Genomic DNA, 16,895 nt, shown 5'->3' on the forward strand with positions numbered 1-16,895 from the left:
TGTTTTCAAGGAACCAGCAACCTTTCTTCCTTGCTGTACCCTTTCAAGCACCTCACCCTCCAAACTTCCATCCATACTCATCACACTCCCCAAGTACTTAAACGTACTCACATTTTCCATTTCCTCACTATCCAACGTCACTGTACATTCACTGACTTCACCTCTCTCAAAGACCATCACTTTACTCTTCCCTACATTGACCTTTAGATTCCGTTTCTTACACACTCTCCCAAACTCATCCACCAAGCCTTGCAGTTCCCCTTCGTCTTCACCTAACAACACAGTATCATCTGCAAACAACAGTACAGGGAGTTTCCAAACACTGCCTTCTCTCACTACGGCCACTCCAGCATCCACTGCCCTACCTTGTATCTCTTTTATTACGCCATCCATGTACAGATTGAACAACCATGGAGACATGACACATCCCTGTTTGATCCTAACCTTCAAAGAGAAAAATTCACTTAGTTCACCGTCCACACGCACTGCAGCCTTAGCACCATCATACATACTCTTCACAGCATTCAACAACTTCCCATCTACTCCACATATTCTTGATACTTTCCACAATCCTTGTCTATCCACCCTGTCATATGCTTTCTCCAAATCCATGAAGGCCGCATACAACTTCTTTCCCTTCTCTAGAAACTTTTCCACTAAAGATCTAAGAGTGAATATCTGGTCTACACAACCTCTTCCCTTCCCAAAGCCTCCCTGTTCTTCTCCAACTAATTCCTCTGTTATTTCCCTAACTCTGTCAATAAGTATCCTACCATACACTTTTCCTATTACACTAAGAATACAAATGCCCTTATGATTACCACACACTTCTTTTTCCCCTTTTCATTTGTCTGTCTATCTATCTATATAGCCCGACGCCCTAATCCCGCAAAGGGTGGCCGCGGACAAAACGCCTCCAAGTCTCTCTGTCACCCACCATTTGACTACCCTCCCCCCAACTCACTCCCCCCTCCCTCATATAGCTCTCAACTCCATCCCTCCACCTCATCCTCGGTCTATCCCTCCCTCTCCCTCCCTCCACCTCACCTACATACACCCTCTTAGTCAGTCTTTCATTCTCCATTCTCTCCACATGTCCAAACCACCTCGGTGTATTTCTCTTTATCTTCTCAACCACATCCACATCCACCCCACAACGATCCTTCACTTCTTCATTCGTCAACCTGTCCCTCCATGTCACTCCACATGCTCCTCTCAAGTAACTCACTTCCAATGCTCTCACTCTTGACTTGTTCCTCTCTTGCAAGGTCCACGCCTCGCTTCCATACGTCAGGGTAGGGATCACAATACTATCATGCAGTGACTTCTTAACTTCCATACTCACCTCCCTATTTCTCATCACTGCTTTCAGTGAACCAACAACCTTCCTTCCCTGCTGTACCCTTTCACTCACTTCATCCTCCAACGTTCCATCCTTACTCATCACACTACCCAAGTACTTGAATGCACTCACATTCTCCATATCCTCATCATTCAACCTCTCTGTACTTTATATGACTTCATTCCTCTCAAACACCATAACTTTACTCTTGTTTGCATTAACTTTCAGATTCCTCTTCCTTCACACTGTCCCAAATTCATTCACCAAACCCAGCAACTCCTATTCATCTTCACTCAACAATACTGTATCATCAACAAACAGCAACACCGGAATCTTCCAAATCTCACCCTCATTCATCAGAGCCACCCCTACATCCACTGCCCTACCTTGCACCTCCTTTACAATCCCATCCATGTATATATTAAACAGCCATGGAGACATCGCACAACCCTGTTTCAGTCCCACATTGCGATCAAAGAACTCATTCAGCTCACCATCCACTCGCACCGTAGCCCTAGCTTCTTCGTACATACTCTTCACAGCACTCAACAATTTCCCCTCTACTCCATATATTCTTAATACCTTTCACATACCTTGCCTATCTATTCTGTCATAAGCTTTCTCCAAGTCCATGAAGGCTGCATACACTTTCTTTCCCTTCTCTATATACTTCTCCACTAAACATCTTAGAACAAATATCTGATCTACACACCCTTTTCCCTTCTTAAATCCCCCATGTTCTTCTCCAACTAGCTCCTCTGCCATATGCCCAACCCTGTCAATGAGTATTCTACCATATATTTTTCCAGTCACACTAAGAAGGCAAATACCCCTATGGTTACCACATACTTCTCTCTCCCTTTTTCGTTTGTATAAAAGAACAATTATACCTGAGTTCCAGTCCTCTGGAACCCTTCCCTCTACTCAACCCAATCTACATAACTTCCATATCCACTCCACAACATTATCACCCCCATACCTCAGCATTTCACCACACACTCCATCAATTCCTGGGTCCTTTCCCATCTTGATCTTCTTCATTGCTTCCACTACTTCCACCCTATTGATCTCTTCCTCCACTCATCTCTTCTTCTCCCAGCCATTCCCCAACCACTTACACTCGCACTGCTCTCGCTCTCTACATTCAACAAATCCTCAAAGTGCTCCTTCCATCTCCTCAATTTCTCTCTCTTCTCCACCAACAATCTATTATTCTTATCTTTCACACCCTTACTATTTCCCCTTTCACATTGCCTTACTTTCTTTACCTCCTTCCAAAACAATTTCTTACTCTCCCTCTATAGGACTACATAATAGATAGATAGATAAATAGATAGATAGAGAGACAGATAGAAGCAGGAAGTCAAATGATGAGAAGGTGTTGTGTCTGCAAGAATCGAGCAGCGCTAAACATGCTTACACGGAGGAAAGCTGACGACAGCAGCCAGTAAGGAGATGATGCAGTTAGCTGTCAGCAGTCCTCTCGTGAGAAAGATCTGGTAACCATGAGGAACCCCTGCTACACCAGATTTTAGGAAAGAGAGTACAGAAGGAGACAAGCGACCCTAGAGAGAGGTCGAGACGGAGATTAGCCTTAGAACAGAAAGAGAGAGAGAGAGCGAGACAGGGAGGTAGCTACCCGGGACTTATACTCTTATACCTGTTTAATATTTCCAAGACAAATAAAAATAGTCCCATACTATTCTTTACCTCTCCCGTCACTACATGACATCTGGTGGGGAAACTACTACAAGATATAAAAGCCGCTCGACCACAAGTCTAAAATATACTTCTCTACAAGTAACTACAAAGTCTTTATGACATTTGGTGGCAGCGAACGTATACGAACCTCGTCTATGAATCAACATTAAATTCCTACAAAATATCAAGATTGAAAACAACCAACAATATCAGCTCCTGACAGTATTCTCTCCATCCTGCCCCCTCCGTCTCCCAGATCATTACGCTGATGCAGAGGTCATGAGATCACTCGACGCCTTGCACGTAGCTTAACGACAAACCAGCAAATCTGCGGACATCGTCTCCGAATTAAAAGCAAATTTCTACAAAAGCAACCGAGACTACAAGATTAGCTTCAGTTCTACATTGATTCCTACAAAATACAGTCTACAGTGCAAATAGTCTACAAAGTCTACAGCCATCTACAATCAGCTACAGCCATCTACAATCAACTACAATTAACAACTCTACGTCGTCTGTATAATCTTCTACACGCACCTACAAGTAGCGGCAGTCTTCATCCCACAACGAGTAAATCACTAGAGAAAAGGACCGAGAAAACTTCCACATAGAATAAAGGGAACAAACAAACGAAGAGTGAGACACGACTCACAACTCATCTTCACTCAAGTTACTCATCGCTACTCATTCACTCACCACAGCTACCAGTGTGGGAAGCCGACGTCACCATGTGCTGAGATGACATCACAACGCGAGTCTGCCATGCCAAGCAACGTGTGACTGACACCAGGCTCTTCTCACCCACTACTCATTACTCATTATTCACATAGCTCCTACTCATATTCACTTATTTTCACAGTTAAGTTGGAAATTCGACGTTCTATGCTGAGGTTTGCCTGGGACAGCCGTTAACCACTACAAATACCAGGCCATGGAGTTTCCTGAGTAATATCGTCCATCAACACACCACTAGAATTATCAAGAGATCTTCAATCAAACCTGTATTTTCTTCCGAGATTGATTTTTGTATCGACACACCTCTACGATCTGTATCAAGTGGGTAAAATTATACTTGCTCATTTCTTCTCAGTGCTAAAATTAGCTATATTCAACTTATTTACTCATCTATTTTGCTAGGACATAAATAAACAAGAGGCGTATTTCATAACATCATATCTTAATGACAGGAATATTTTCGCCACCACCCACGTTAATACCAGATGACACACAAATTGCCACAACATCAGACTCACAATTAAGAGACAGCCCACCCATTGTACAACCCACACCACACGTTATAGATAAAGAAACAAATACGGGAGTTTCGGATGATGAGTGGGAAACCCCTTCAGACATAGAGAGTATCGACTTTGCAGCTGCCTTGAATACGTATGCCAATATACTTAACAGGGTTCACCGGTCCGGTCATACATATTCTACCATTCCCTCACATAACGATAAACTCGTACAAGTTGAATTAACAGGGCAATCATTAAATATGAATCAAGAACCAAATACTGCCGATCTAAAAACCACACCTCACGTTTTTGTGTATCACGAGGATAAGACTGCCCCAAAATTCTCTGGCACAGACAAGGATCGCATTGATGTCATTTCATTAATCAGTCAGTGCGAACAAATGTTCATCAAGCGCCACATACTAGATGAACAAGAGAAAATTGCTATTTTTTCATCTTGCATAAGCCAGGAAAGATGTCCAGCAAGCAATTTATTGCGCTCCGATAAGCTACATCGTGCTAGGACATATGATGAATTTAAAACTGAATTTCTGAAGAAATTTTCTGGAGGTATGAACTTCTTGCCAGGTATAATTCCAGAATTACATAAAATTGTAGATCTTGTAAGGGAGCACACTACAAACCATGTGCTCAGTGAAATAACTGCTGATGTCTCCACAATCAAGAGAACCCTATTAGCTACTCTGGAGAATTCTAAGTGGATAACAGATGATGGAAAGATGTCCCCAGACCTCGTCGTGGACATCATTGGTTATGTAGCTGCCTTGTGTAAATTACCTGATAGAACCCTTAAGATCGCCAAAACAATCGCGTACACCCCTGGAATGTGCTTACTAGACTTAATGAACGAGGTAGAGATGCAGTGAAGTAAAGCAGGTGTGGTCGACACACATGCACATTCTGGTAGAATCAGGGTATCTGAGACAGTATCAGCTGTGAAAACATCAACACCGACCCCAAACAGAGAACAAAATCGATCGCGACCAGAAATGAGGCAGTGCAAACAAACAAAGACGCCTAGACCTCGTTCCCACACGCCTTCCTACAGGCAGTTTCATAAGTTTTCGTGCAGCCCGAGCAGGTCTCGCGCCATAAACAACACTTCTTATGGGAAATCACCTCGTAGGTCACAGTCAAGGGATAGGTCCATTCTGTGTCATTACTGTGCAAAACCAGGACACACAAGGTATGAATGCTTTATCAAGGCAAAAGAGGATAATCAAAAGACACAAGGATTTGGTCCTTACTGTAGGCATCATAGATACCAAGGGCACTGGACTAGTGATTGCAAAACAGTAGAAAAAATTGTGTCTATGTTCAAATCGGGGGAAGACCAAGTCATGACAAAAAACGAACAAACGTAAGGAAGAACAAGGTTAAACTTCACATAGGAGGCATGTTGGGAAATGAGTGTATCTTGATACCAGCTGTATGTGAGGATCAAAACGTTTCCTTATTTTTAGATACAGGCTCTCCAGTGAACTTAATAACACATGAAGAACTAAACAGAATTCTTAAAAATAAAAAGAAAGTAACTTTTCTGGATGAAGCTGATTTAGAATTATACACAGTAGATGGTCAAGAGATTACAGTAAAAGGTATGATAAGATTAAATCTCAGTTTCACAGAAACTACAAGACCATTCTCTGCATTGTTCTATATCGTTGAAAACTTAGCAATTAAAGCTCATATGTTACTGGGCTTAAGATCCATGAGAACTGAGAACATAACTATACTCCCACAAATGAATGGAATAGACTTTGATAATGAATTCATAGAGGAAATACTTGCAGAGCCCTCACCGATTGGTAGAAGAGAGCCAAAAAGAATTGGTAATATTAAAGGCTTTAACAAACATACACAAACAGATGAGTGTATAAACCCACTTACACCAGCAACCCCATCCTCCAGAACTAGTGACCCAGATAACAGTACTGATTTATCAATTTTTCCAGCCCATCTCACTAATGATTTGGTTATACCACCTAATTCATACATGAAGGTTACCATAAAGAGCAAATTACGGAATAGTACTGTTCTTGTCTTAGAAGAATTATGTAAAGTAAAGGGATTGTCAGTAGAAAACGCATTATGTCATACGAACGACGAAGGGCTAACTCAGATATTCATTATTAATCACATGAATGGGGAAGTTCAGTTGAAGAAGGGAACTTGCATAGTTAATATTGAAAAATGTTTCGCCCCTGTGAAGGAAATAAATATTGGTGGAGTAACAAGTGAGATAAAATCTACGGATAGAGAAAGAATAAAAGAGAATTTAATTCACTCAGGTGAATTTGACGAAGAAAATGATTTGTTAACCCTGCTGGAAACACACAGGGACACCGTAGCATTGCCCGGAGAACAATTAGGGTGTACTAACTTGATTAATCACATGATTAATGTGCACCCAGAAACACCACCAATTTTCGTACCAGCTTATCGCATACCACACTCCCAACGTACACTTGCAAATCAGTATGTCGATGAAATGTTAAAGCTTGGAATTATTGAGCCTTCAGTTTCTCCGTGGAACGCTCCCCTTTTCTTTGTGCCCAAGAGAAATGGAGAAATGCGTGCGGTAGTAGATTACCGTAAACTAAATAATCACACAATCCCAGACAGATTTCCCATGCCATTGCTAAGCGACGTTCTACAGAATATTGGTCCTGAGAATAATATATTCTCGACCATCGATCTCCTAAACGGATACTATCAGATTCCGGTATCTCAGGAGTCACGTAAATACACTGCCTTTTCAACAAACAGAGGCCATTATCAATATACAAGAATGCCAATGGGACTGAGGACAGCCCCCGGTACGTTCCAGCGTCTTATGAATTACGTATTGTCCGGAATTTTAGGACAAGGAATATTTGTTTATCTTGACGATATTATTATCGCAACGAAGAATATTAAGGATCATCTCAGGAAATTAGACTTACTCTTACAAAAGCTTAGTGATGCTGGATTAAAAATTAAACTTTCTAAATGCAAATTTTGCTTTAAGGAAATAAATTTCTTAGGCCACAAATTAAGTTCTGATGGTATTCACACCACTGATGACAAAATACAGGCAGTGAGAGATTTTCCTGAACCCACTACGACTGACGAAGTTATACAATTTTTAGGTCTGGCTGGGTACTATAGGTCCTTCGTACCACAGTTCTCTCATATAGCCTTCCCTCTATTCCAACTACTCAAAAAAGATGCTGTATTCCAATGGGAAGAAGAACAAAAAAGGGCATTTAACAATCTAAAAATTAAACTAACAAATGCACCTTGTTTAGCAAATCCGAATTACACGAAATCATTTCTTATTTGTACAGACGCATCAGTTAAAGGATTAGGGGCTGTACTGATGCAGGAAGATAAAAGAGGAAAGAATCAACCAATTGCATTTGCCAGCAGACAAACAAGAGGTGCGGAGAAAAATTATAGCACTACAGACTTAGAGGCACTTGCAGTGATTTTTGCATTACAAAAGTTTCGAGATTTGGTATATGGTTACGAAATCCACTTATTCACCGACCATAAACCACTGGTGGGTATGTTTAAAGAAAAACTCCTTTCTGGGAGGAGAGCAAGATGGAAATGTACAGTTGAAAACTACAATGTACAAATACATTATATACAAGGTAAAATGAATATAGTAGCTGACGCATTATCTAGGAACCCGAACACAATTCAGGTCGCGGCGTTAGATCTCAAAGGAAATATCCCAAACCACGAGGATATCGCAAAGGCACAAAGACTTGACCCAGTATGGTCAAAAGTAATATACAAGTTAGAAAGTGGAGATGACATACAATTACCCAAACTGCATGTCCCACTTGAACAATTCACAATGGTCAATAATACATTATACAAAATTAACTCTAAACAACCAAAACGCCAAAGAAATACTAACCAGTTGGTAGTACCTAATGACATGATACCCCAAGTATTACGAATGATACACGACAGCCCACATGCAGGACACCCTGGAAAGGATAAGACATTCAACCAAGCCCAGCTATTATATTACTGGCCTTCATTACGAAGAGATATAAACAATCATATAGACAGATGCGAATCATGTGCAAAACACAAAGGATACCCAATCACACCTGCACCGATGGGTAATTACCCTGTACCACATCAACCATGGGACGTTGTCGCTGTTGATTTACTCAAGATGCCATTATCATACAATAATAACCTATACTTATTCGTAGCAACGGATCATTTTTCCCGTTATGTCATTTTAGCTCCAATTAAAGATAAGACAGCAGAGACAGTAGCAAAGGCAATAACAGATAATGTAATATGTCGCTTTACTACCCCAAAGGTATTAATAAGTGATAATGGAGGAGAATTTAATTCTGAGATCTTACAAGAAATATGTAAACAATACAACATTAAAAAGGTTAACGGTTTGGCCTATCACCCAGCATCGAATGGGTTGGTAGAGAGACAAAATAAAAAGGTATTAGATGTGCTACGACACATTCTCAGTGAAAATTATGCAAGCTGGGATGATTGGATTCCCAGAGTAGAGGCCTCCATTAATGGGTCTATAAATAAATCCATTGGTGACACACCACATTTCATTATATATGGCACAGATAAAAAATTACCATATGAGCTCCTAGAAGGTGACAGCATGCCTATATACAATTACGATGATTACTCTAAACTCCGTTTACGTGAATTCCAGGACATTCACAAAAGAGTGAAAAAACAATTAACGATGTCCAAGGAAGAAATGACGGAGGCATTTAACAAGAAGGCAAAAGATTCACCTATCAGCTTAGGAGACATTGTTTACGGAGTCATTCATACGAGAGACAATAAATTATCCCCTAAATTTGAGGGCCCATACAGAGTAATTAACATAAAAGCAAACAAAGTTTTAATTAGGTCACTTTCAAGTGGCGAGGAAAAACAAGTTCATATTGACCATTTAAAACGAGTTTCAAGGGAATTATCACATAATTATTCAGCCTCGGATACAACCGAACAGGTGAACGTACCTCAAGGAACCAAGCAGGAACACAACAATGATTACAAAAAGAAATTAAGGTCATATACCAAACAATCGAACATAGGTGCAACTATTCCAATGAAATCTACAGTACATCATTTACGAGAATTAAATATCGATTTAAACTCCTTCTATAAATGAAATAACAGCCAACCGTAACGCACATCATCACTATCATCAACCACAGCTTTATAGGAAATTAATAGATTTTTTTTTTCTCGGTAGGTTACGATGAAGGGACTTATGCTATGGATTCTCCTATACATAGTAAGAGTATATGCGCACCTAGACCCCAAGCATATAGTACGACAAGGATGCCTCATAGCTCCAACGGCCACGACTACAATCGTCAAGGACGTCATGAGTACTGAAATAAGTCTAGATTACTTGTATGACTTACCTACTTATGTAGAAAGACTTGCGACGCCGATGCGAACTCTGGACTTCAAGATAGGGAATTATGTTTCACAAGCACATAACACCAAGGAAGTGGATGAAATGGTGAAGTTAGCGAAATGGAAAATAGAACAGGCGAAGTCAACTATGCTCGTTATGATCCATGATCTCCCAACTTATGGAACGGAGGTACTGAGCGACAGGAACAATATCACACGTACTCGCCAAAAGCGCGGTTTGTTCGATCTGGGCGGCGCAATTCTTGGGAACATCTTTGGATTGGCTACAGAGGATGACCTTAAAGAAATAAACAACAAATTTAATAAGATAGCTCAGGTACTAACATACCAGGATAAATTCATCACAGGACAGAACTCGGCAATGAAGACAATTGAGAAAAATCTGAAACAAGCAGAAAACGTAGCTCTCGAGAGTATAGATAAAATAAATGACTTAGAGGGCAACGTTACTCTTTTCCAGCACTTCTCCATCATCACAGAACATATTGACACGATTCTACTACAATTAGAGAACACTAGAGATCATTTCAGGGCACTTATGCAAGGAATTTCGAATGCTGGTGATGGCAAGATCACAAATGACTTACTCCCAGTTCATGAGCTACGTCAGATAGTTAGTCAAGGCATACATAAACATAAATTGAAGCCATTGTTCCGCAGTAGGGAATTTATGCAATATTACCCATACTTAGAAGCAACACTAACACCAACATCAGTGATAGTTCATGTACCATTCATCACGGAAGACCTGTTCACAGTATACCAAATACACCCCTTCCCCTATAGAAACAACAACACTTTGGTCATCATCAACATCAACACAGACACCGAACTCATCATGGTCTCCAAGAGACGAGACACTGTCACTTTCGCAAGTGAGTCAACGATTGAGCGAAAGTGCCGCACATCCTTACATGCTGTTCATCTTTGTCCTGCGTACATTTTCACGTTTCAGCCTACTGATACGGTCCCTTGTGAAATGGCTATCATCAGCAATAACAATATTCATCATCATTGCAACTTCACTTTTGCTCCAGATAAACTTGTACACCATCAACGCATTGGACACTCGCAGTTTTTTTATTTCCCTCATAACACATCAGTTTACATAGTCTGTCCAGATATACCAGCATCTCATACATCAGCCTCAGGATTATACATAGCACCAGACTACTGTGCGGTATTTACACCATCCATGTCTACTTTTTCCACCATCAATCACTACGCCATTATCAACCATACACACAAACATTTCCACCCACTGCCTGATATGAACTTAAACATGAGCACAAGTATTAAGCTGACTTCACCTAAGTTTGAAACTATGCAGCTGATCAATGAAACAATGAAGCCCTGGGAAGATTTGAGTTTGAGTATGTTCAACCCATATTATGTGTATAGCCAAGCACCTTCTGTCTTTATAATCATCTGCATTGTAGTTGCAGTATTGCTGTTGGCAATGCACAGAATGCATGCAAGAATTGCTAATTTGGAGTCATTGTTTAGTGGGGGGAGAGTTAACATCACAGTTAACCACCCTGAATGAAGTGTATATATTTTGTATATAGTATTAATTATATATATATATATATATATATATATATATATATATATATATATATATATATTTATATATATATATATATATATATATAAAAATAATAATAATAACACAAAGAAGAATGACCCATATATGACAGACCAGTACCATTATCTTTGAATGAAATATTAATAACTCTTACAATAATCTTAATTTTAAACTATTTTTATTCTTGCATGTATGCATTTCACTATAATATCCCAAGTACATACTGTATTACAGTTAAATAATTTACTTTAATGCATTTCTTCCAATATGTATACAACTTATTTAAAATGTAATATTACTGAATAATCACTATTTACTATGAATAATATATGTATACAATATTCATACAATTATGTTACTTTACAATATTATGTATTTCACTTAATTAGCTTATAAGTTCATTATAATGTGTATGTAGTATATATTAATATATTATAACTATTAAATGTCGATGGTACGCCATTTTCTACATAATAGATAGATAGATAAATAGATAGATAGAGAGACAGATAGAAGCAGGAAGTCAAATGATGAGAAGGTGTTGTGTCTGCGAGAATCGAGCAGCGCTAAACATGCTTACACGGAGGAAAGCTGACGACAGCGGCCAGTAAGGAGATGATGCAGTTAGCTGTCAGCAGTCCTCTCGTGAGAAAGATCTGGTAACCATGAGGAACCCCTGCTACACCAGATTTTAGGAAAGAGAGTACAGAAGGAGACAAGTGACCCTAGAGAGAGGTCGAGACGGAGATTAGCCTTAGAACAGAAAGAGAGAGAGATAGCGAGACAGGGAGGTAGCTACCCGGGACTTATACTCTTATACCTGTTTAATATTTCCAAGACAAATAAAAATAGTCCCATACTATTCTTTACCTCTCCCGTCACTACATGACATCTGGTGGGGAAACTACTACAAGATATAAAAGCCGCTCGACCACAAGTCTAAAATATACTTCTCTACAAGTAACTACAAAGTCTTTATGACACCTCCATTTCACACTCAGATTCCTCCCAAATTCTTATTCCACTTTCTTCTTACTCTCCTTCACCAGTGTGGAGTAGACTGTAGCACCAGTCGAGCAGGGCAGTACTCCCGAGGTGGATGGAAAGTTGATGACAGAGAGTGCTGGAGCTCCCGTTTCATCAGCCCTCAGGACTAGTTCCTGACCATCCCCCTTTGCTGAACTTTTTCAGTGTCTCAGTTACACAGAGAGTAGGCCAGCATGCTCTCCAGTACAAATTTCTCTATCTATCTTCACCAAACTACATGCACAGTACACACTACACTCCCTATTCAAAATTTACCAAAATGGCGTCAATTCACCCAGCCTCGGAGTCCCCAGGGGGGGGGACCATAAATGCCCCCGCCATATGCCCCTCTCCCGGTGACGACTCGAGGTGCCTGGAACCACTGTCTGACTCTCTTCTTCTTCATTTCTGCAACATTCGCGGCCTTTCATCTAACTTTCGCTCTGTTGAGCACCACCTCTCCTCCTCTAAACCTCACCTTCTTTTTCTAACGGAGACTCAGCTGTCTGAGGCAACTGACAGCAAACCCTTTTCTGTATCCTCCTACTTTCTCTATACTCATTTCAAAGCCAAAGGTGGCTGTTGTGTATACATACGCAACGACTTATCTTGCTCTCGTGTTCCTGAACTTGATTCTTCTGAATTCTCCACTCTCTGGCTTCGGCTTTCCTGTCATTCTCTGACTAAATATATCTGTGCTGTTTACTTATCCCCTAATTCTACTGACTATCAAAATTCTTCGACTATCTTACTTCTACGATGGAACACATTCTGTCCATTTCTCCTTTCTCTGAAATCTCCATTCTTGGAGATTTCAATGTTCACCACCACCTTTGGCTCTCCTCTCCTTTCACAGATCCACCTGGTGAACAAGCCTACATCTTTTCTATCCTTAATGACCTAGAGCAGCTTGTACAGCACCCTACCCGTATCCCTGACCGCCTTGGAGAGAGCTCCAACATACTTGACCTCTTCCTCACAACTAATCCTTCTGCTTACTCTGTTAATCTTTTCTCTCCGTTGGGCTCCTCCGATCACAACCTTATTACCTTAACCTGTCCTATCGCTCCAGTACGGCCTGCGGACCCTCCAGGGAAACGTTGTCTCTGGCATTTTGGAGCTGCGGACTGGGAGGCCCTCAGGCAGTACTTCTTTGATTTTCCCTGGAATGATTATTGCTTCCATGGCCGTGAGCCATCTGAGTGTGCCTTGCGCATTACGGAGGTTATTCTCTCGGGCATGGAAGCATACATTCCTTTCTCATATCCTTTGACTAACGCAAGAAAGCCTTGGTTTAATCACGCTTGTTCTAATGCTGTCCGCAACAAGGAGAAGGCCTACAAAAGGTACCGGAGCCAACCCACCCCTGAATCACATCATCTTTACGTTTCTGCCCGGAATCGTGCTAAGTCTGTTCTTCGCTCTACTAAAAATAATTTCATCCATACTAAATGCTCTCAACTCTCCAACTCGAATTCTTCCCGCTCCTTCTGGCACCTTGCCAAAACCTTTCTAACAACTTTACCTCATCATCCTTCCCTCCTCTTTTCTACTCTGATGGTTCTGTAGCTATTTCTTCTACTGATAAAGCAGATCTCTTCGCACAGACTTTCTCCTCCAATTCCACCTTAGACGATTCCGGTGCTGTTCCTCCATCACTTCCTCCCTCTGACTTCCTCATGGCTGACATTAAAATTTCTTCAGTTGATGTATTTTCTGCCATTACTGGCCTCAGTACTAACAAGGCATATGGGCCTGATGGGGTCCCTCCTGTTGTTCTCAAAAACTGTGCTTCTGTGCTTACACCCTGCCTAGGCAAACTATTTCGCCTTTGTCTGTCAACTTGTACCTTTCCTTCTTGCTGGAAGTTTGCTCTCATTCAGCCAGTCCCAAAGAAGGGTGACCACTCCCAACCCTCCAACTATCGTCCAATTGCTTTAACGTCCTGTATTTCAAAAGTTTTCGAGTCAATTCTTAATAAAAAAATTTTAAGGCATCTTTCCTATCACAACCTTCTTTCCGATCGTCAGTATGGGTTCCGTCAGGGACGCTCCACTGGCGATCTTCTCACCTACCTTTCAGACTCCTGGTCATCCTCCTTTCGGGACTTTGGCGAAAGCTTTGCCATTGCACTTGATATCTCAAAGGCTTTCGATCGAGTCTGGCATAAATCTTTAATTTCCAAACTGCCCTCCTACGGTTTCTATCCTTCTATCTGTACCTTCATCGCTAGCTTCCTTTCTGGTCGTTCTATAGCTGCTGTCGTAGACGGCCATCGTTCTTCTCCTAGATCTACAGTATCAACAGTGGTGTTCCTCAGGGCTCTGTCCTATCACCAACTCTCTTCCTTTTATTCATCAATGATCTTCTAAGCTGTACATCTAACCCTATCCACTCATACGCTGATGACTCCACCCTTCACCTTTCCATTCGGTTCCCACAACGCCCATCTCAACAGTTACTTCAAGAAACAAGGGATGAGGCTGTGGCACACCTAATGTCTGACTTGGCTCATATCTCTGACTGGGGTAAAAATAATATGGTTGTCTTTAATGCTTCTAAGACTCAGTTCTTACACCTATCAACCCAACAAAATCTTCCACAGGTATACCCACTAATGTTTAATAATATTCAGATTAATCCTGCATCATCCTTGAACATGCTTGGGGTTTCATTTACTCGGGACTTATCTTGGAAAGATCATATTACATCTCTTGTAAAATCTGCTTCCAAGAGATTGCGTGTGCTAAGCCGACTCCGCTCTTTCTTTACCCCTGCACAATTGTTGACTCTATACAGGGGTTTTATCCGCCCCTGTGTGGAGTACAACTCTCATGTGTGGGGAGGCTCCCCACATACAGCTCTTCTCAATAGGGTGGAGTCAAAGGTTTTTCGTCTCATTAACTCTCCTCCTCTTACTGACTCCCTTCAACCTCTGTCTCTTCGCCGCACTGTTGCATCTTTATCTCTTTTCTATCGCTACTTTAATGGTCACTGCTCCTCTGAACTGTCTGCTTGCATTCCTCCACCTCTACGACGGGCGCGTAGCACCCGTCTGGCAGCAAACTCTCATCCATTTTCTGTCCAACACTCTAATGCAAGAGTTAACCGTTACTCCCATTCTTTCATTCATGCAACAGGTCAGCTCTGGAACTGTCTCCCTCTGTCTGTATTTCCTCCTGCCTATGATCTCCAGTCTTTCAAACGCAGTGTGTCCAGGCATCTCAAAATGATCGGATCTTGAATTTGGCTCTCTATTGTATTTTGTTTTTCTCTTGGAGGGAACTGTTACTGCGGGCTCATGGCCTTTGGTTCCTTCTTCCTCACATAAAAAAAAAAAAAAAAAAAAAAATCTCCCTTCTTCTCCTCACATATACCTCTCTCTTCTCTCTCTCATCTTCTCCCCTACCTCTACTCGCTAGCCATTCACTATATGCCTTCTTCTTTTGTTCCACAGCTCATTTAACCTCATCATTCCACCATGCTGTCCCTTGCACATCCCTGCATCTCCTTCTCGCTCCACAAACCACCTCACACGCTGAGCCTGTCTCTTCCGTGAATATCTTACATACGTCTTCCACCCCTTCCATCTGCTCTAACTCATTCCTTCCCAATCTTTCTTCCACTATGCTCTTATACTCTGCCATTTTCTCACTATCTTGCAGCTTCTCCACTCTTGTCACAGGAGCTGTTTCCTCCTGTCTTCCCCTTCGTCTCTTCAACCATTTTCTTTGCAGCTTTACCTTGGCCATCACTAAGTGATTGTCCGAGACTCCATTCCCCCACCCTCTCCACACTCTTGCATCCAACACTTGTCTTCTCATTCGCTAATTCACACGCACGTGGTTTATCATTGCCTTTCGTTCAACAAGTTCACCATCCATCCTCCTCATTACTCTCCATGTATACCGGTGGATCATCTTATGTCGAAAGTAGGTGTTAGCTATTGCCAACCCCTTACAACACAGATGTCCACCAAAGCACTACTATTCCCATCTACTTCAGCTGCCACACCCCACTGACCAACCACTCCATCCACTCGTACTTTTCCAACTTTGTCATTCATGTCTCCAATCAAAAGCACTCTCTCGCTCCTCTCAAATTTGTCCATACATGCTTCTACATTCGCCCAAGACTCATCTTTCACTCTTGCCACTCGGTCCTCTGTCTGCGCATACGCACATACAATCGCCCACGCTTGTATACCTGCTTTCATCCTCACCCATACAATCCTTCCACCCACTGTTCCATACTCTCTTATATTCTTCCTCTTCTTGCATATCATCGGACACACTCCCTCTCTTGCCCTCTCATTCTCATTAACTCCCGCACATATACCTAAACCATATTCCCACTCTCTCACCCTTTCACCTTTCTATTTAGTTTCAGTCAATCCACATATATCCACTCTTGCATCCTCAAGCACCTGAACAATCTCTCTCTCTCTTTCACTTCATCATTCACTCCTCTCACATTCCATGTCCCCACCCTCAGAATGTCTTTTGTCCGTTCCTTAGCCGTCAACATATGGTCTGTC

This window comes from Coenobita brevimanus, chromosome 24 (genome assembly GCF_032717465.1).
Source record: "Coenobita brevimanus isolate Jiangsu-jjx chromosome 24, ASM3271746v2, whole genome shotgun sequence".
Lineage (NCBI taxonomy): Eukaryota > Metazoa > Arthropoda > Malacostraca > Decapoda > Coenobitidae > Coenobita > Coenobita brevimanus.